The following is a 23,134-nucleotide window of genomic DNA, read 5'->3' on the forward strand; positions in this document are numbered from 1 at the left end:
TGTGTTCGTGGGGTCTCTATTCTAATTCGAACGTTTGACTTACGCTATACGTATTCGTTTCGGAATATCGTTCTACGTCTTCCGTTAACTATGCGTGGCTAACATTATGAAGACAATTAATAACATTTGTGAAATACCACTTTGTTTGCGGAAAACATAATGATGTTCGAAGTCGCCAGTTTTTCCACGACAAACGACTTTCAACAACTTATCATATGCATAATTGTTGCAACTGATTGCCGGGAATTATATATATATATATATATATATACATATATATATATATATATTTGAATTATAAAAAACAAATACTAAAAAAAACGATGCATAGCGCGAGATTCGATCCGGCGATCTTCGGATTACGAACCAGAGCGCTTACCGCTGCGCCACGACGCTGTAGAAAATTATTAATCGTAGAGAGTATTTCACTGCAACGGTTCATTTTAACTGTCGATTTTCTCTGAGAAGTGCATCTTGATGCTTTGCCATATTACACCTCTGGCCATGAGCTTTTATTATGCGCAGTATGAATCGAATCTGAATTTCGCAATTGGCGGCCTCCCCTTGTGAGTACCGCTCCGGTCAGAGATGCAAGACACGGAAAATGATTGAAAAATACGCAGGTCGAGTTTCACATATTTCACAGCACAACTATTTGTCCCATTACCTTGAAGAAGTCGACATCAGGAAGTGTTTCAGCGAGGCACAAAGCAAGCAGCTGGACTTTAGCCCGGAAGCATGAACCGGAAGAGAGAGCGGATAGCTGTGTATACGTTCTGCGCCGCAGCTAGTGGAAGAAAGTCCTGCTCGATTACTCAAAGCGTAAAAAGTCTGAAGTAAGTAGACACCGCTTGTGAGATGGAGAAACTGGCATGGGATAAGAAATCCTGGAAAGGATGCAGCATCAAACCATTCCCAAAAAAAGTGCCTTAGATGCAGCCTTGGTATTCAAAATATACAAGTCAAATCACTAAAAATATCCGCAAATTCTCACGTTTTCTTCAACTGTTAAGCCGCACGCACACACACGTGCCAAATTTCCATTATCTATCCTTGTAGCGCTAAAAAGTTTCCTACGAAGAGATTCCACGTTAACAACAAATAGCACTGTGCGTTGACAAAATCTTGGTGAGTTGTGAGTCACTTGATTCTAAACAGGAAGCGTCAACAGATTGCTGTGTACGTTAATCAGACCAGTAGTCGACCTTTCAGTTTTAGAGGTCCTTGACGAAAGGAGACCAAGGCACAGTTCCAAAGGTTAGCATCTCGTAATCGGCAGTTGAGACTTGAGGAATAACGCGGAAGCTTCGACGAAGTAGCATGATTCCGTCTTCTCGTTTGGCGAGCTGAAACTATGACGGCAGTAAGGATCAGGTGTCTGTTCTATTAGTCCTATAAATAAATCATGAAAATTACGGATAAATGAAACTACAGAGTGATATTTTCTGCTAAGAGTTGATCTTATATACTAATACAAGGGAGCTATTAATCATCTAATGTATAACGAATAAATTTCATCTTATCGTATGTACAGCACTGAAATATATACGAGTGAGAAAACTTTCCGTGGTCACTGCTGCCCCCGTTATCTTTGTCGCTTGCTACTGCCATGGCTCTTTGATCTTGTGTGTCACAGTAACTGTGATACGCTTCATCTGGTGCATTCCACGCAGTACATTCGATTTTATATAATTCAACGTGCAAGGGACCTAACAAAAAGTTGGAAAAATTGGAAGTTTGATTAAAGGAATGATCGATTGATCAGGGTGGCATCATGAAAAAGTCAAAATAAGAGTTCAGCTTTAAAAAATAGCGCTTTAGTTTCAAAAACGTACACATTTCTATATAAAGGGAAGCACACACTAACAGACAGTCCCGAAATTAAAAGAAAGTTGAGGTTTTTACCATAATTACTTTTTATATATTTTAACGTTTCAACGGAAGACATTGATAAATATCCGAGAATACATCAGGAAAACTTCAGTTTCATTCATTTTTCTATGTTGAACAAACGGTGTCATAAACGCTCACATATTCCGCACAAAACAAAGTTATGCCTTTTTTTTTAGTTACTGAGTCCAGCCTCACTAGCGCCTAATTCTTCAGTGCAGAGACTAACAGTGAAGTGACTGGGTAAGATGTGCGTTTCGTCCTCTGCATAGACTAAACCATTTCGATAAGCATTATTCGGAATATGGGAACTCATCTCGTCAAGTCCGCTTCCTTTCTCCGTATAATAAGTTTCAGCAATATTAATTTTTTCTTCAGAATTTTCGACAATCTGCATGACGGAATCCTGAAACGTTCGCAATTTTTTTTCAGTCCATGGCCTCAATAACCTGTTTGTTTTATGGGAAAGTGAAACACTTGTACTTCCTTTAAGTCAATAATGTCTCAGGATGTGCTTTGTTGTGAAGACAAAGGACTGTCGCGAAAGATAAACGACGAAAAAGTTATCTGTACAGCTGAGGAAACATTTAGAGTTACCGGATCTTAAACTGCTGCTTACTTCGAATTATAGAGTGCTTGCAGAACGGTCTGTCATGGCAATCGGTTCAATTTACTGATTTTTTTTTTTTTTTCGGCGGACAAGGTAAAATTTTCGATTTATTGAGAAATACGACCAAGAGTCGAACGTATTTCTTAATTATCACACACATATTTTTTGCTTTTAGTGAGACAGGAGGTGTCATTTTCAACAGATTAATTTATTCCACAGTCACGGAGCTCAACCTCCTTCATCATCGGTTAATTGTTGAGACGCCCAATTTATTTTTCAAACGTCAGAAGACACACCCATATTTATGTCAGTGATGTATCATTTCTAGTGGTTTAAAAGTTCTTTACGATAATGCTCGCATAATCCAGCACAGCTTAATTGCCTACAAAATATTTTTCGATTGTGTTCTGAAGTATTTTATTGTACTACCGCTTTCTGTCAAAGACCAATTCCCAACACTTATTTCATGTGTGCCGCAGGGGAGTGTTGTAGGACCGTTGCTATTCACAATATATATAAATGACTTCGTGGATAACATCGGAAGTTCACTGAGGCTTTTTGCGGATGATGCTGTAGTATATCGAGAGGTTGTAACAATGGAAAATTGTACTGAAATGAATGTAGACAAGTGTAATGTGCTGCGAATACATAGAAAGAAAGATTCGTTACAAGCATATTATTTAAATGTTCCAGTCCTTTTAAAACAGATGTTACAATAATTTTAAAGATTAAAAGTATACAATAGCGAAGTCCAAAAACTGTGAAAAATTATACCACTAAGTCACGGTGTCGCCTGTAGTGGACGAGCCAAACTTGGATTTGAAAAATCTAATTTTGGTTTCCACTATAGTGATATGTATAGTGAGCCCGCCACTTCCTGTTCCTCTTCTGTAATGATTTCGCTAGGCACTGGCCTCTCGGTTAGCAATTGCACGCAGTTCTAGATCGCTGTCAATCTCAGAGACATCAAAACTAGATCGACCAAGAGACTGCCCGCCTAAATTTTTAAAATATTGTAAACATACAGCGAAAATATGCATCGTCACTAGTTTTTAGTTAAAATATACAATAACCGGTGAAAAGGAGCCAAATATGCAAATGCATATGCAACATGCAAATGCATATAATCCGGTTTCTACCCATGACTTCTGTCACCTCGTACATTGACTCCACATTTGCTAACGGTAATGCTGTGCGGGACTCTTAACAGCGTGAGGCGTCCGTGCTAATCGTACATATGTTATACGGATAAGCCGCTTCTGATCGGCAGTGCGTATCGTTAAAGATGAGACAGCCGACAGACACGCGATAACGAACGCAGCCTGGAGACATGTGACTCGCAGCGAGTACGGACAAAGAAGCCGCGAGCAGATAGGCCAGGCAGCGCGCATGCGCAGCGCCGGCGGTACAAACGGCTGCGTGCGCCGGACAGCTGACTGCGGTGGCGATAGCGGCACACAGCGGGGGACGGCCGGCGCCTGATAAGACGCCAGTGGCCTGTTTATGGCGCACCACAAAGAGCCGCCTTGTCTTCGCCTCTCAGCCCTACGAATGCTCGGTTTCTCCAGGTGTGCATTTCACGAGCTACTTGATCGGAGCAACTCGACGAATCGAGACGACATCTACAATTTGGGTGGGTGTAGCGGTGGGGTCCACCGCCGGAAGTGTTTTGAGAATGAACACATGGCCCAAGCAGGCTGTATTGTTTTTATTATCTGTACCACTGACCCGTTTCAAACCTTGGGTAATTTTCAAGCACGTATATTAAGGGGAGGTTTCCTATCTTTGGCCCGAAAAAAGCATGTTCTTTGAGAATTTTTTTCTCGGGATGTGTTATAGATATGAATGTCAAATTTGCTGAAAATGTTTATTGATATTTCCGCTACAAATTGGAATTTTTTCGACCGGAAATGTTGAAGATCAAAGGCCGAAGCGCCGTCGAAACGAAACAAAATTTCGATGTAGACCTCCACGCGCGGTGTCACAGGTCAGCCGGCTCGTCTGAAATCAAAACTGAGTTGACGTTAGCGAAGTATATAAGATTCTTTAGGAGTTGTACCTCACTTTAGTTATTTGGACCATAGGAAACAAAATGGCGGCCATTTGAAAAAAAAATAGGGGTCTTGTCATCGATTTTTCGACTTCGTCGTCCTAGTAAAAATATTTATAGTTGATGGATCAGATTAAAAGTGGTACAACTCCTAGACAATTTAGTTAGCTTCGTCGTAAACAAAGAATCATGCCAATCGGTAGATTTGAAGTTACCATACCGCGCAATAAAAAAAATCATTTCGAGAAAAACGCGTTTGAAGTTTTGATTACGTATAAATGCAATATTATGCAACTTACGTTCAATCTGCTATTCCGGGTCCATAAACTAGTCCTTCCTCTTCCTCACAGAGGTCGTTCTGCTCGATCTGGGTGATCCCGCGCTTCTCCAGAGCCGCTCGTACGGCTGGTGACAAGCGGTTTTCGGACGCTTGAATCCGATGGTCGCCTGAATGCTTGGAGAACTGCGTCGAATAGAGCCCCAGGGTGACGTCCACCGTTGTCATGGTCTTCAGAATAGCTGAATACCCTTCGTTGTAACTGCTCACTGCCAGGAAAGTCGCAATCTCCACAGTCTTCGACACCAGAATGCAAACGCTTGCTGCCTAACTTCTAGAACACACGCGTTCAAACTTTCATTTCAGTTTTGTGTGTTTCCTCCCAAGCACAGGTACAATGACTCGTCCTCCGAAAGAAAGAAACTGGTGCGTGAAAAAGGCCGATTTCAGGCAGGTGCATTTTTTTGTTCAACCGCGAATGACAAACATTTACGTTGCGTATTCGGAAAAACCGTTTCGGGGATGGACCCTAAACACTTTTATGTATCCAAAAATGCAATTTTTAAAAAATCGATTTTTTAACCAAAAGATAGTAAATCTTCCCTTAAGCTTCCAGCTTCATTTACACTGTAATACAGCGCAGGTACTTGTGGACAGGAATACGTCTTACTTCTGCGCTTACGTGGGACCAAAACAATACAGTATTGTAAGTGACTACGTCTAAGAGCCGACAGAAATACAGATGTTCATGTCGGCTAATAGCCGTAACGATGTATAATATTATGTCGGTTTTGTGCCGTATACGTAAGGAAGTAAGACGTCCACACGCACCGGCGCTCTATTACAATGTAAAATGAAGCTAGAAGATTGGGATATGTGCTTGTAAACGACTCTTGGTTTGAAACTGGACAAACGTACAGGTAATAAAGACAATACAGCATGCTTGGACCATGTTTTCGTTCTCAATCTAGTGGGTTGACTAATACGTCAGGTAAATTTCCATGAAACAATATAACATTTTTGTTTCGCTTTCATGATTGGCAATCTTGATTATTCCAAGAATCGCATAAAGAATTTCAACAATGTACAGTGTACATTTCATTGCTGACAGCTGTCTGAATTGGTTAGTGTGTCGCTTGCGACTGAGGACGGAAAAACCGAGTTTCGTGCTGTTACTAAACATTTTATTTTAAAGGGTTGAACTGCCACACAAATCAGAACAGAATTGGATCAAGTTCATGCGGACTCTGCATCATCACTGAATACCATTTCCTTTTTTTGTACAATTGAATTTCAATGTAGTTGGACAAGCGCCGAAGACGAAGCGCACTCGAGCTGTGCAGTTGAAGTCAGCACAAAGGAAACGATTGACAAAATGACATGGTAAAACAACACCACCGAATAAAAACTCACGACATTGCTGAAATTGTAGGCATTTCGTTTGAGCGAGTGCATAATAGCCTGCACGGAGAAATGGCTATGAAGAAGCTGTGTGCGAGGTGGATACCGCGATTGCTCATAGTTGAACATAAAAGCACTCGGCACAGGATTTGAATACAATGTCTGGCGATGTTTAACCGCAATCCGCAACACCTTTTGCATCGATTTCTGACTGTTGATAAAACCTGGATCCGTTAAAACGCAACCAAAGGCAAAACGGTAGTAAAACAATGGAGAAAGGCTGGTGAAATTGTACCGAAGAATGCAAAGGTCATTTTGTCAGCTGGAAAGTTGAGGGCCACTGGTTTTTTTTTTTGGGGGGGGGGGGGGGATTTTCAGGGTATAATCCTCATAGATTACTTGGAGAAAGGTAGAACTATAACTGGATCCTGTTGTGATTCATTGTTGGACCGTTTGAAACTTGCATCGGCTGGAAAAAGACCAAGGTTGGCACAAAAAAATGTGCTCTTTCGCAAGGATAATGCACCATCCCACTAATCAGCGATAAAAACCGCGAAAGTGCATGTACTGGGCTTTGAAATGCTTCCTCATTCATCTTATTCACCAGAATTAGTCGCAAGTGACTTCTTTCTGTACCTCAACTTAAAACTTTGGCTTGCTGGGCAGAAATTTTCACCAAATGAGGAAGTAATAGTTGCAGTCAACTAGTGTTTTGCAGAGTTTCACAGAAAGTATTTTTCCGATCGACTGAAAAAGCAGGAGGACTGCTGGATAATGTCTATATCCCTCAAAGAAGACTGTTGAAATGATAATTAAATCAAGACAGGCGTTAATATACATCAAAGGGGACAGTGAAAATGTGTGCCCCGACCGGGACTCGTACACGGGATCTCCTGCTTACATGACAGACGCTCTAACCATCTGAGCCACCGAGGGCACAAAGGATAGTGTGACTACAAATCGAAACCAGCTGTATTTCGACCGCCATCTTGTCCACTGCCCTACAGAACTGTTTGTGACTATCGATAGTCAAATCGAAACCAACTGTATTTCGACCGCCATCTTGTCCACTGCACTACAGAACTGTCTGTATCGTGTTTCCAAGTTACTGCTATGTTAGTAACAATTTGTGAACAGTGACCAAAAGAGCCACGGAAATGGAAACATCGCAACACATCACAACGAGACTGCCACGCCAGAAGAACCAAGTGAGTGACCGTTACAAAACATCTTCGTGCAAACATCAGTCCAGCTTCCAAAGTGTCGCCTCTTACTAAGTTTTCTCTTGTTACTGAGTTTTCTCTTCTTCCTCAGGATGACCACAGCATTTACGAAAAGACTAAGTAATGCCATTTAACCTTAAGATGAGTTTTAACCTTCGAAACATGTCGCTAAATATATAAGTAATACAAAGTTTGTGACTGGTAGCAGTAAATTAAAAAAAATCTTTACATATTTCTTGAGACAGTCACGGAGGAAAAATAGTCAAAATGGCTTCAAATTCTTTTACTGCAGTTGCTTTTCTTGTTTCGATGAGTTGTCCTAATTCTCAAAATATTCGAATTTTTTTGAATATCCGATGCACCTAAGAGAAAAAGCCGTACATTTTTACGTGAAGTGGCGTATTTTGCAACGTTTGCAAATCTTTTGTATCAACATCGTCATTGAATTCAAGACAGCGAATCAACTTACTTATAGACTGTTCAGAACCTATCAAAATCAGAAGAGTGGCCTCTTCTGCGACAGTGATGTATTTAGCTTGAGTGCTGGACATCGCTCGCAGTGATTTCACATTCGTATATGCCGCGTCTCGGGACTGTAACTGAAGTTCATTGCGGTGGGGACGGCTAATTAAAGACGACCGCCCCGTCGCCTTCGGCGCTACACAGAATGACGTGGTGGCCAAGACGTGAGACGCAAAAATTAAACGACGGATTCTGTCAGCGATACGATGCGGCATGAACATAAAAATTTACGAGGATATAACCCGACCAGCCAGTGGAGCGTAAAAAATATTGCAGGACCCAGGAATGCCATTCCCTGTGTTAATACTGATAGTACGCGGTGGCCGAGCAGTTCTAGGAGCTTCAGCCCGGAACCGCGCGACTGCTACGGTCGCAGGTTCGAATCCTGCCTCGGGCATGGATGTGTGTGATGTGACAGATTTAAGTAGTTCTAAGTTCTAGGAGACTGATGTCCTCAAATGTTAAGTTCCATAGTGCTCAGAGCCATTTGAACCAACACTGTTAGTCAGGCTAACTGCAGAAACGAGCTTTACTGGCCGTATCTAACCAGATTACGATGTTTCTCTTTGTATGCGTACTTTACCAAAAGAGGATGTTATCAAGATAGCTCTGGCGCACTAGAGAGTGCGTGACACACAAATTGACATTTCTGATAGCCTTGTGGCTGATATCTTTGACATTCCAGAATATATAATATGAACATGGTTACAGTTCCCACTGAATCTTGTGGCTAAATTGTACAACATAATAAATCTTTAATCTTTTTATCCCCTTTATACATTGTGGTCAGAAACAGTCTGAAAAGCTTGTAAGTGTGTTGCAGGTTAGGATATGCTGAGAAATAATTCAGAAAAAATTTCAGTATGTTGTGTCGTTTCGAGTTAATTAGCACTGAAGTTAGCGAATCATATCGCTGCGTGCGCAAGTTCAATTAGCCTGCCAGAGACGGTGTCGCCAAACGTGTTCTTCGTTTGGTTTCCTAAAACCATTTAAGAGAGCGATACAAAAATTGGATATGGGACGGTAGTAAGATTGAACCCGCGCCAAAGGCTGAGCAGCCTCGTGCGCTATCATCTACGCTATGAGAATAACTGATAATAATTTTATATGGTGGACCTCTTGAATTTGCGCGCGCAACCGCCTGATAGGCTGACTTAAATGCTAATTAACTCCGAAATGGCGCTACGTAACGAATTTTTTTCCTAACAATTGTTTCTTAGCACAACCTCCTCCGCAACATACTTACGAACTTTTCGGACAGTTTCTGATCACTCTGTATATTTGCAGAGATCAACTGGTGTATAAGGCAGAAATTAATGTGAGTTCGCAAGCTGAATCACGAAGGTACATGAGCACAGCTGCTGTGTGCATAATATTACTTTGTTGATATTACGCGTATCATAGCTGTACAAGGACATTTCTGCACTGTGACACAATGAGCTGTTAAATACCGAAGATTGCACAATCCAAAATTACAAAAAATAGTGTACTGTTACGAAAGAAATAAAAAATATTTCAGAGTATAAAGCTCGTTCCCTGACATTATATAAATTGTGTAATCATAAAACAGCCAAAAGCTTGTCTCATTGTCTCATCTCGTTTAAGCCGATTCAAAAACAATGTTTCAATTTTTTTTTTTTTTTGTTTGTTAACACTTCCCTCTTTTGCGTGTTGACCCTATGATCGACATGAATACCTTCATCACTGCTTCACCCAGACTGCCTTCGTTCCATTAACAAATCGCTGCAGTCATAACTTCATAAAATTTCAGTTATTTATGTTTTCCCCCTTTCACGTCACGACGGAACTCATGCTCATTGGTTCTTCGGTAATTCCTTACTAGAATAATTTTACGTTTATCAACGAATAAATAGAAGTGTAGATGATCAGTAATGTCGCCTGATTGTTCCATGAATACGCTTAGCTTGGAATCGGTTTAGTTTTGCTAGCATTGAAACATTCCAAATAAGACAATGGACGTTCGGAAAGGTCGTTGTGTTACATTGTAGAAGAATCAGCCGAAAGAATCTGCAATGCAGCGAGTGAGAAAAAAATTTCTTGTTCAGAAGGTTGTGTGAATGCTGTCTTCTTATCAAAAAGGTATACACAAGAACCTTTGAACACGACATTTAATATTGTCTGGATGCAATGTACAGAAAAATTTTCATACTTTCGTGACTATGAATGAAAATTCGATCCACCATAACCTTCCTATGTTGAAATAACAACTAAAACCTCAACAATGGCCTTGATGGTCCACCAAAGAGGGTTGAAGACTGTTTTATTTGGCAGAGATAGAATGGCCACTGATTCTCTACAGATCGCAGGATGTATACCCAATACGTAGAGTAAATGGAGAATTGATCTCTCTCATGCACCGATACTGGATCATCTGAAACAACACTTGCCGAGAAACGACCAAACTTCCCATACAATCTTGACGGTGTTCTTCCCCCAAACAACGCCACAAACGGATCAACAATTTACAACAGTTTTTCATCACCTGGTTGTGAAAGTTTCTATTTATTTATCATGACTGGTTTCGGTTCTCTGCGAAAACCATTATGAGATCGTGTGGTCCGTGTATAATGTCGAATTTAACCGCATATGATACAAGGGCCGCAAGATCTGAAGATGATTTTCGAAGAGAACCGAAGCAGACCGTAGAAAGAGCTGTGAAAAATGCCACGATTGCCACCAAGAGCAGCAGATAAAATTTCTTTTTTCTGATAAACAGTTTCTGTCCGCTGATCATTATCAGGTTCACAAAAGCATTTCGAACATCATATTAGGGGCTATAAAATCATTTGCGTCAGCTAATAAAATGAAATCCCTGAATTCGTCACTGTTGGCAGACACTAGTGTAAATGACATCGTGAATCATAAACAGTACCAGACAGTACACTGTGAGTATGTAGAATTCCTCAGCTACCAGCGCTAATGCTGACTGTTGATGTAGCACATGTAAGTGCACTGCTGGCACAGCTTATGATTGAGGATGTAATTTGTATTACTGTGTTACAGCAGTGACGAATTCATGGATTTTATGTTATTATCTGACGTCGATGGTTTCAGTAATGCTTAATATAATGGTGGGCCAACGGCCTTGCCGCAGCGTTAACACCGGTTCCCGTCAGATCGCCGAAGTTAAGCGCTGTCGGGCTGGGCTAGCATTTGGATGGGTGACCATCTGCTCTGCCGAGCGCAGTTGGCAAGCGGGGTGCACTCAGCCCTTGTGAAGCAAACTGAGAAGCTACTTCATTGAGAAGTAGCGGCTCCGGTCTCGGAAACTGGGAGAACGGTGTGCTGACCACATGCCCCTCCACATCCGCATCCAGTGGCGCCTATGGGTTGAGGATAACACGGAGGCCGGTCGATACGGTTGGGCCTTCATGGCCTCTTCCGGAGGAGAGAGAGAGAATATATGATGCTGAAAATGGTTTTATGAAGCTGATGGTGGTCTTTGGACCGAAACTGGTTGTTAACTAAAGACATTTGATCAGCAGCACTTTGCGGTAATCATGACCTCCTTCAAATATTATGAGCTGTAGGGTTTCACCTGCTGAAAATACTTTAAAATGCCTTTGTGATGCAGACGTGAAGGAACCTGTTACAAATTATAAGGACAATAATACGACTATTTCACAGTTTAAAAAATACAGCACTTGTCACCATGAAGAAAGTTGTAAGTAGGCTGTTTGGGTTTTTATGTTGGTAACGCCACGTAGCGCTCTGTATGAAGATCACTGACTGCGCTGTGTGCAGTCTGTGGTTGGTTGGACTCATTGTTGGAATATTCGCTAGTGTGTAGTGTTGGGCTGCTGGATGTGAACAGCGCGTAGCGTTGGGCAGTTGTAGGTGAGCCGCCAGCAGTGGTGGGTGTGGAGAGAGAGACCCCAGAGTTTTGAGAGGTCGCTATGAGCGGACGATCTGGACGTGTGTCCGTCAGAAAAAGGAAATTTGTAAGACTGAATGTCATGAACCGATATATATTATGACTTTTGAACACTATTAAGGTAAGTACATCGTTTGTTCTCTATCAAAATCTTTCCTTCGCTAATTATGCCTATCAGAAGTTAGTGCCTTCAGTAATTAGAATCTTTTATTTACCTGGCAGTATTGGCGTTCGCTGTATTGCAGTAGTTCGACTAACAAAGATTTTTGTGAGGTAAGTGATTCATGAAAGTTATAGGTCATTGTTAGTCAGGGCCATTCTTTTGTAGGGATTATTGAAAGTCAGACTGCGTTGCGCTAAAAATATTGTGTGTCAGTTTAGTGATGATTAGAATAAGTAAAGAGAGACCTGTCGGAGTACGTTCAGTTTGGCTCAGCTGTTTGAAAATCAAATAAGGTAAGAGTTTTTCCAGCACTGTCATTCTTTACATTCAAAGAGGTCGTTTCAAAGTGTGCCAATTTGGACATGATATGGTTCCCACCATTCAACCTCAAGTGAGTTCTCTCGTTCCAGAACTTCTCGGGAATAATTTACGAAAATATAAGGAGCATTTTGTACAAGGGACATTCAATAAGTAACGCAGCACATTTTTTCCTTCGGCCAATTTCGATTGAAAAAATGCGGTATTTGTTGTGGAACATCGTGTGATATTTCCGTTTCAGGACCTATTGTTTGATGAAGTTCCGACCTCATAATGGCGTCTGTGGAGGAGGCGCATTCCAGCAAGAGAGCTGTCATTGAGTTTCTTTTGGCGGAAAACCGGAGCATCGTAGACATCCACAGACGCTTGCAGAATGTTTACGGGGACATTGTAGTAAACAAACGCACGGCGAGCCGTTGGGCGAAGTGCCTGTCATTATCGCAACATTGGACTGTTCTTCCTCATCCACCCAACAGCCCGGATCTCGTACTTTCCATCTGTTTGGCTCAATGATGGATGCACACCGCGGAAGCAGTACGTTGATGGTGTGGAGGTTGTTGACGCAGCATGACGTTAGCTCCGACGTCGACGAGTAGGGTGGTACCATGCGGATATATAAGCCCTGCCAGTAAGGTGGCGTAAGGCCGTTGCGTTGACGGAGCTTGTGTTGAAAAATAGGGTTAGTAGCTAAAAGAGTGGAGATTAATACGGTGTATTGGAATCTTGAATAAAACCAAACAGCTTTCAGTACAAAAAAAATGTGTTGCATTGTTTATTCAACGCTTCTCGTATTTCAGCAGAGCTGAGAAAAATGGAGGCTCTTTGGATCAGCCGTCAGGATGTATGATAATTAATAGTGACAACTGACACAGGTGAAAGCACACAGTACAGGAAGCAAAAGCGTTCCAGAACACATTGGTCCGCAATCGAGCCGTTTTCGAGATGACTACAAACGTGTGGTTGCCAGCCGCCAGTGACTTCAGCGAAAATTTCCATTTAAGTCCCCGCGTAATTGTTCTCAAATTTCTTCGACGGCCTACGTTAACATGTACGTACATTTTATTGTACATTCGTATCTGTCAAATGACGTGTGCCACACGTCGCCTTCCCTTTTTCATCACCTCTGGCGTGAGTTACGAATTCTTTCAGACACCCCTGGATCATTTCGTAAAGCCTGGCAAGACTGTACAATTTGCAGCGCCAGTTCTTCATGACAGTACTGTACACTTCTGAGATGACCTCAGACGGTAAAATCCAGAGGACTGAGGTAACGTGATGTCTGAGGCCAAGGTACAGGCCCTGCTCGATCTGTCCATAGTGCGCAATATTGGCGCTTCTTACACCAGCAGTAAAATGTGGCTGTATCTCGTCGTATGTGTACCACATTATCTAACTGTGGTATCGTCCAGAGATCACGGTGCCACACTAAAGTCGACAACGCGAATCGATGCCACAGACATTAGCGAGGGTTCCCTGCAATCCGCCCCACGCCCGGGTTCCCGGGTTCGTTTCCCGGCGGGGTCAGGGATTTTCTCTGCCTCGTGATGACTGGGTGTTGTGTGATGTCCTTAGGTTAGTTAGGTTTAAGTAGTTCTAAGTTCTAGGGGACTGATGACCATAGATGTTAAGTCCCATAGTGCTCAGAGCCATTTTTTTGCAATCCGCAACGATGTATGGATGGCGTTCCAGGAAACCACGCGTCCCCTCTCCACACAGCAGCGCCCTCACGTTAAGGTCTTGCTAGCAAGAGCTTTGCCCCAGTCCGAGACCTGAGCTACAGCAGCTAACATCATCGTCTAGGACCAACGAGAAGTTATACTTTCAGATGATCTTGTAGTGTTGTTAACGTTGAACACTGTACCTCAAAAGAGCAGTTTGTTAATTTGTACATCAAGTGATGTTTTGCTAGTCGATGGCAGTTGTAAATTATCTAGTACTCTTGTGACAAACACTGTGTCAAAATTAAGTAAGTCTTTTATTAATTTATGTAATAAAATGAACTGAAATGTGTTGTAGCATGATGAACCTTCTCGCAGAGCAATCAAAAGACCCGCAGTTGTGGCCGGATGACAGTAGTTTCGTCTGCTCACAACACCAGCCATGGACTACGGATGGAATCTGAGCACAATCAGATGCTAACTTAACCGTAAATACGTAGGTGCTAACTAGGACAATATTTCATACTGAAGTCTCTGGCGCACAGCTCGTTATGGACCCGCATTTAGTGGAACGTTTTGGCTTCTACTATTTTACACTATCACTCTTGTCAGCTCTTGCTATCAACTACATATCCCCTGTAAATTCGTCGAAGAAGGCTATGTTGCCTGGAAAAAATTCATTTCCCTTCAGGGCCCTCATACAACTATAATTGAATGCATTCTCTCTCTCTCTCTTCTCCTTTCTTGCTTTTAAGGTTCCGTACCTCAGTCGGTGGGAATGGAACTCTAGCAGAATCACTTTGTTATCCAGCCGTCTATATGTCTGTCCAACTATTGGAAATCCTTTTTTTTTTAAGGAGCGGGTGGACGTTTTAAGTTGAAATTTCGGTCACATATTAAAGTCTACGGTTCCTTGGCGATGTAAAAAATTGAAGCTTCTAAGCCAGTCGAATCAAAATATACGGACGTTTATGTCACATATTTTGACATTGGCAAACCCACTCATCAAAACCAATGTGGTACTTCCTGTTCACCCAGAATCATGAAATTTGGTAAGAAGCAAAGTTTAACCGTACAACTAAAGGAAAAAAATCCTAAAATCGTTAATTTCTAATTATAACAAATGAAAATGTTTTGACATTTGTTATCTGATTGTCCGTCTGTCCAAATATTAAGACCCCTTTTTCTCAGGAACAGGGAGACGTATCAAGTTGAAATTTATTTCATAAACTAAGATCTATAGCAACACGTCGGTGTAATAAATGTAAGGTTCCAAAACACTGCAATCAAAACATACGGACATTTACATCGCTTACTTTGATACTTCCAAACTCGCTCATTAAAACTTATATGGTACTTCCCTATGACCTACAACCGTAAAATCTGGCAAGAAGCAAGGTTTCGCTGTATAAGTAAATGAAAAAACCGAAAATTGTAAATATTTAATTATATTACATGAAAAAAAATTTTTGTATTTTGTTGCCCGACTTTCCGTCCGTCTGTTGACACTCCTTTTGCTCAGAAGTGGATTGACGTGCCAGATTGAAATTACGTCACATACTAAAGTCGATGATCCCTTCTCTGTGTCAAAACTTTAAGCTTCTAAGTGAATTTAATCAAAAGATAAGTCTGTTTACACTGAAGCGCCAAAGAAACTGTTATAAGCATGCATATTCAAATATAGATATATGTAAACAGGCAGAATACGGCACTGCGGTAGGCAACGCCAATATAAGACAACAACTGTGTGGCGCAGTCATTAGATCGGTTCGTGCTGCTACAATGGCAGGTTATCAAGATTTTAGAGAGTCTCAAAGTGGTTTTACAGCGGCGCTCGATCGATGGGACACAGCATCTCCGAGGTAGCGATGAAGGGGGGATTTTCCCGTTCGACCACTTCACGAGTGTACCGTGAATATCAGGAATTCGGTAAAATATCAAATCTCCGACATCGCTGCAACCGGAAAAAGATCCTTCAAAAAAGGGATCAAGGACGACTGAAGAGAATTGTTCAACGTGACAGAAGTGCAACCCTTCCGAAAATTGCTGCAGATTTCAATGCTGGGCAATCAGCAAGTGTCAGTGTATGAACCATTCATCATCGATATCAGTTTTCTGAGCCCAAGGATCACTCGTGTATCCTTGATGGCTGCATAACACAAAGCTTTACGCCTCGCCTGGACCCGTCAACACCGACAATGGACTGTTGATGACTGGAAACATGTCGCCTGGTCGGACGAATCTCATTTTAAATTGTGTCGAGCGCATGGACGTGTGCGGGTATGGAGACACCCTCATGAATCCATGGACCCTGCATGTCAACAGCGGATTGTACAAGCTGGTGGAGGCTCTGTAATGGTGTGGGGCGTGTGTAGTTGGAATGATATGAGACGCCTGATACGTCTAGACACGACTCTGACAGGTGACACGTACGTAAGCATCCTGTCTGATCACCTGCAACCATTAATGTCTATTGTGCATTCCGACGGACTTAGGCAATTCCAGCATGACAATGCGACACCCCACACGTTCAGAACTGCTACAGAGTGGCTCCAGGAACACACTCCTCTGAGTTTAAACGCTTCCGCTGGCGACGAATCTCCCCAACCATGAACGTTATTCAGCATATCTGGAATGCCTTGCAACGTGCTGTCCAGAAGAGACCTCCACCTCTCGAACTCTCACGGATTTATGGACAGCCCTGCAGGATTCATGGTGTCAGTTCCCTCCAGAACTACTTCAGACATTAGTCGAGTACATGCAACGCGTTTTGCGGCAGTTCTGCGTGCTCGCGGGGGCCCTACAGGATATTAGGTAGGTGGAGCAGTTTCTTTGGCTCTTCGATGTAATTCCCATATTTTATACATGCAAACTCACTCATCTAAATATATAGGGTACTTCCCGTTGACCTAGAATCATGATATTTGGTAAGAAACAATGTCTCTAGTACAAGCAAAGGAAAAAAACTCAGAAAATTGTTAATCTGTAACCATATTACAAGCAAAAAAATTTTTTGTCATTTGTTATCCGACTATCTGTATCTACTTGTATCGGTAAAAAGCAAAAATCGCAGATATTCTCGATTTCCAGGATAGATGAAGTGTTTATATACATAATTAAGTTTGTACGGAACCCTCGATGCGGGAGCTCTGCTCGCACTTACCCGGGAGTTTTGTATATTGTAATAGATGCCGAAAGTACTTCGTGCAAAACAGTTATATCAGACTTTGTAGAGAAACAAAGGAAATGCAGGTATCCACGAAAATGAATGTGAAACTGAGCACTTCCCGCTGGGCTCAAATTGTGTTGTTAGGGCGTTGTACAGTGTCAGCATCCCGCCTAGCAACGAACAGAGCTGGATGGGGATCGTAACGCGGTTCCAGTTCTGGCGCAGACGTCATAGGCGGCTAAGAGCGGGCTGAATAGCGATGCTGCATCCGTAAGCCTACCCCCGCCAACTCACCCCTCATTATATAACCTCATTTACGTAAGCTTTGCTAGCGACCGGTGAGAATCAGCCGAGAACCACGATTTCCTCTTTTCCCACGCTGCATGAAGCAGTTCGCATGTTCGGCTGGAAAACCGATCTGCCGATAGGTCTGAAGAATGCTTTGTATGTTTGTGCATGCGTCTCCTAAGAAAATGAAAGAGTTTAATGATTTGACAAATGAAAGAAGCATGGAGTTGTTGACTCTGGATCCTGAAGGCAGAGAAAGAGATAGGGGGGAGAGAGGGAGGGAGAGAGAGAGAGAGAGAGAGAGAGAGAGAGAGAGAGAGAGAGAGAGAGTGTTGTGGTCTGGCAAGACAGCCAACCCACTATAAGGAAGCCGAAAGGCACGCGTTTAAGCTCACGCAGGATGGGGTGAGGTCTGGAACAGGACGAGGCATTTATAGTAGCAAAAATAGTACGTAGCTTCTGGAATACTTAACTTTAATCCATAATTGGTGAACATCGGTCTGACGGTACATGCACCACAAGATAAATAGCAATTGATAATGGCGCCTTGCTAGGTCGTAGCAAAATGACATAGCTGAAAGCTATGCTAACTATCGTCTCGGAAAATGAGAGCGTAATTTGTCAGTGAACCATCGCTAGCAAAGTCGGCTGTACAACTGGGGCGAGTGCTAGGAAGTCTCTCTAGACCTGCCATGTGGCGGCGCTCGGTCTGCAATCACTGATAGTGGCGACACGCGGGTCCGACGTATACTACCGGACCGCGACCGATTTAAAGGCTACCACCTAGCAAGTGTGGTGTCTGGCGGTGACATCACAGAGAGGCTAAATCGTAACGACCTTCAAGTCAAGACAAGAAGATTCTTGGTGATTATCAACATGAAAGTCAGTAAGATAGTCTCGTCGTTTGGTCATCGTAAGGAGAAACGGAAAGACTCGAACAAAATTTGCACATGGTCTTTGAGCCGTGGTCGGCTAGCGTTAATGCCGTTTCTCCTTTTGGGCATTTTGTCACCATCGTGTGGCGTCTTATTCCTCCCTCAGTTACTATCTGAACGAGTTGCTCACTTGCCTCCGTCAGTGGCAGCAGCAGCGTTTATCTTTGGTGTGGCAGTGAGGCACTAGCTGCGAGAACTGCTAAGTTTGTCGCCCACCGCTCCTGCATACTGGAGTTGAGTAATCAGTAAACCTGTCATGAAAGCTCAACCGTTGTGACATCTCTTCGTTGATTGCTGGTTGTTGCATCCTGGGCTGTCCCCGCAAGCAACAACGTGATGGTGTGTTGGAGTCACCAAAATTTTGCAGCCGTCTCCCTGTATGGTGTTTAACCTTTGAAATGATTATAATTTATTAGTGAAGTGCACCAGCGGTATATTCTGCCTTGTGGCCGTTAACGTTCCGGTTACCTGCCCTGGTCGTTAGCGTACTTCTGCAACAGTGTGTTTTCCTCGCCGTGTCGATGCTGTCCGGCACGGCGTGTAGTTCGACAGCTTGGTGTCGTTCTCTTTTTCTCTTTGAATGTTTATTCTGCCTTGACTGTGTTTATACGCCAATTATTAAGACATAATCCTGCTGCGATCTTCGTCTTCGCTGGTACCTTTGGCTGTCGTGCTGATGGTCGGGTGAAAGGGAATTGATTAGGCGGCTGGTTGATTCATCAGCCGTCCGTAGGTCGTGCTGCAACCAGATTGTTTAGTGTTACGCTTGGCTGTCTATCTCACCTAAAGTTTCCTCCCCAGGCCGACCATTGGAACATTCTGAGCCACCACTGTTTGTTGTTTGTGATTGTCATTTTATTTGGTCGCAGGTACTGTGCTAGGCCTTCAGTCGTGTATTAATATTGTCTCTTTTACGTTTAGTATATGGCCTTCAGCCTAACTTCATAACAACTTCATAACAAGATTAGGCCTTCAGCCGCCTTTGTTTCAGAATCTGTGGCTTTAATATGTAAATCCTTGTCTGTAAGGTTTCTCTTTCATTATTTTGAATTCTTTAATTATTCTTGAGTAATTGCTGGGGCCTTCAGACGACAAGATACTTCAAGTTAAGATGTTTTTCTGTTGTAGCGTGTAAAGGCTTATTCTTAAAGTCTCTCTTTTATTATGTAAAGAAAATTTTTTTAACTGGGCTTTCAGCCAAAGAATTAACTTGAATTTTCCTTAATATGGCCTTTAGCTGAGAAGATATTTTAATTTTACTTAAGTAAGACCTTCAGCCGTTATTCTAAATCCTGGTGTCTTAAACGCAATCATTTGAACTTATTCTGGAGTTACTTGGGCCCTCAGCCATGAATTGATCTTTGTTGTTTTAAAGAATAAGGTTTAAGGAATAAAGTTGTGTGTGTTCCTGTATAACTAACAGTAGCTGACCTTGGCCCATTTCCACAATCTGATCCGCTCTGTCCTGCGAAACCAGATTTCAGTATTATGTACGGCAGCTTTGTCTAAATGTCCCAACAAAATGCCCGCCCAAGTGTTGCCACGATTGTTACGAGTACGCTGAAAAAGTTTCGCTGGGAAGCCCCTACTCTTCCTCCGTAAGTACCGATCCCTCCCGGTGACAGTTCCTTAGTTTTGGAGCTATGGAGTCCTTCGCGGACATCGATTTGCTTCGAACGAAGAGATGCACATCTAGGTACAATCTTGTTCCCGTAAACGAACGCAAAAAATTTTGCAAGGAGGCGTTGACCGTCTTGCCTCACAGTGGCATAAATGTATTAACAGTTGAGGCGATTATTCCGGAAATATTGAACCGTTTACTAATTTTTTCCATCTTTTTCGTCTTCATTTGACTGCCTTTTTACAGAGTGATTCTGTGATGACGTAACGGCCTTTCAGGGATGAAGGAAAGGGATAAATGTTTCAGTCTGAAGTAAGCGACCCAGGTCCGGAAACGGTCGAGTCGGAAGTTATGAGCCCAAAACTGTTCTGATACCTCTGACTGCGCAATACACGTGCCAGCATCGACCTTGCTAAGATAATAGGGTTGCTGTAATACACCCCACTTGTTTTTCGTCAACGGGTGGTTCCAACATGATAGTTCCCCACCTCACTTTAGACTGACCCCGTGAACTCCTGCTTCAGACAGACATTCCCTGAGAAGTGGTCAGGCAGAGGGGGTCCTGTTTTGTGGCCAGAATGTTCACCTGGTCTCGGCCCACTTGATATCTTCCTGTGGGCCCATGTGAAAGGTTTTGTGTACGAGACGCCTGTAGTGACTGAACAGGATCTCCTGGGAAGAATTCTCGCCGTCTGCGACGCTGTTCGAACGACACCGGGGATATTAGGACGGGTATGCAGAACTCTGTGCGACGATGCCGTGCCTGCAATGATGCTGGGGGGACGCCATTCTGCACAACTGTTGTACATTTTTAGGTACAGAAACAGCAGACTTGGTTAACAAAGTACGTTTATTTAATCTTCAAATGTGACCTTTCGCCTGTTCTAGGCATTATCAGACAATCTGGAGAAATTACATCTTGGTATAAGTATAAATTGTTATTAAAGACAATAATCAATGAATAAATTAAAAACAACGGGAGGAAGACAAACAACGATTGGACGATGGAGCACAGGGCCACATTTCTGTTTCAGGGGGTGGTGAGGGGCATAAGTATCAGCTCGTAAAATACTGCACCATAACTGAGCTTACCGATAAAAACTCTTGCTAATCGTAACCGAGGCGTCGAACGTAATTAAAAGTCCCACAAAACTGGGAGCTAACAGCCAGATAGCCACAGTCAGTGCTTCATTTTTCCGATAAAATTCTTCCTACTCGTAACAGAGGCGTCAAACGTGGTTAAGAGTCCAAAGAACTGGGAGGAAGCAGCCAGATAGCCACTGTCAAAGCTTCATTACATTACATCACCTAGAAGCAACACAAAAAAGGTATCGACAGTAGAAAAAGGAAAACTAAGGCGTGCAAGAGATAGCTGACTAACGCAAATAGGCAAATTCAGTGAGCAGAAAAATTCGTGAGAGCAAAATACGACAGTATAATTGACAAATGAAAGGGCACAAGTAAGAATCTAGAAAATTTTAGTAAAAATATCAAGCAACGAAGACATAAGCAACGCTAAACCGGAAAACTGACTGTAACTATGAGAACTTACCCATCAAGAAACCGCCTCATGAACACAAATATCGGCTGTTTACAACACCATGAGCACGCGCTGTCATACCGGCAACTAGACTGCCAAGCAACTGTCAAGACCCCGTGGAGCCTTAGTGAGAAAAGGCTCACAAAAGTGGCACGCTGATTTCTAAGGCTTAAATAAAATATTCAATAAATAATATAGGTGGCAACCATCATTTAAAGATACACACCATCATATCAAAAAACGTTTGATGTTTCGTTTATTAGATTCCGAGATCTGAAAAAGATAGACGGCCGCTGTGGCCGAGCGGTTCTGGGCGCTTCGGTCTGGAACCGCGCTGCTGCTGCGGTTGCAGGTTCTACTCCTGCCTCGGGCATGGATGTGTGTGATGTCTTTAGGTAAGTTAGGTTTAAGTAGTTCTAAGTTCTAGGGGACTGATGACCTTAGAAGTTAAGTCCCATAGTGCTCAGAGCCAAGTCTCTGTAAACAATGGTCCGAACGTCCTAGCAATCGTTGACTTCCTCGAGAAATATATTCCTTGGTCACGGAGCCATTCGAGAACCTCTGTGTGAACATCCCCATCGTTGGAAAAATCTCTTTTCTCCCGGATTTCCTACAGATTGCCGACACGATGAAAATCGCATGGTCCAAAGATCTGGACTGTATAGCCGATTAGCATCACCTACATTTTTCCGCCTTAGTCAGACTATAAACTCCATTTAGCTACAGCTGGACGCGACAATGCATCTCTTCCATATACCGCCAAATTTCACATGGTATCTGTGTACTAGAAGCTTTACCCACAAGAGTCGCACCGATGCGCGTTCTTAATACGAGAGTTGCCCAGAAAGTAATGCACTGCACTTTTTTTCTCAGCCGATGACAATGCTACGAATGCGAAATATTACCTGTGCATCATTTGAAGTCTCCCGGGTGAGCGCGCCAAATTTCCGTCACTCCAGATAGGGTAGCTGCAGGACAGTTTCAAAATTGCGTTTGTGGTGATGTAAGCTAGAAGCAACGTACCGTCATTGAAACTGTGGGGAATATTCACAAACGCTTGCGCAAAATCTATGGAGCATCTGCTGTCGACAGAAGCACAGTTAGTCGCCGGGCACAGAGGGTGACGTCATCAGAAGGCGGTTCGGCGGAGCTCCACGATTTGCAGCGGTCGGGGAGACCAACTACGGCTGTCAAACTTGCCATGCTGCAGCGAGCTGATGTTGTCATTCGCGAGGACAGACGTATTACGACTCGGCAGTTGGCGTTGCATCTGTCAATAAGCAAAGGAACTGTGGAAAGTGTGGATGCAATTATCCAGACTCTTGGATATTCAAAAGTGTGTGCAAAATGGGTCCTGCGGTGTGTAACGGTGGATCACAAATCGCACAGAAAAAAAAATTGCCTTGATTTGTTGCAACGTTTTGAAGCTGAGGGGGGGGGGGGGGGCTTCTTATCCCGGATTGTGACAGGTGATGAATCCTGGGTTCACCATTTTGAGCCCGAAACAAAACGACGATCGATGGAATGGCGCTATTCCCACTCCCCACAGAAGAAAAAATTCAAAGCAACTGCTT

The 23,134-nt window shown here is 42.9% G+C and overlaps 1 protein-coding gene and 1 pseudogene across 1 annotated transcript in view; one reads left to right on the forward strand and one right to left on the reverse strand.

Moving 5' to 3' along the window:
* LOC124798823 (monocarboxylate transporter 12-like) overlaps window positions 1–23,134 on the reverse strand; it is a 661,199-nt gene that overhangs the window by 322,711 nt on the left and 315,354 nt on the right. The gene's annotated exons all lie outside the window — the stretch shown is intronic.
* Window positions 11,070–11,187, forward strand: LOC124799498 (annotated as a pseudogene).

Source organism: Schistocerca piceifrons, chromosome 5 (genome assembly GCF_021461385.2).
Source record: "Schistocerca piceifrons isolate TAMUIC-IGC-003096 chromosome 5, iqSchPice1.1, whole genome shotgun sequence".
Lineage (NCBI taxonomy): Eukaryota > Metazoa > Arthropoda > Insecta > Orthoptera > Acrididae > Schistocerca > Schistocerca piceifrons.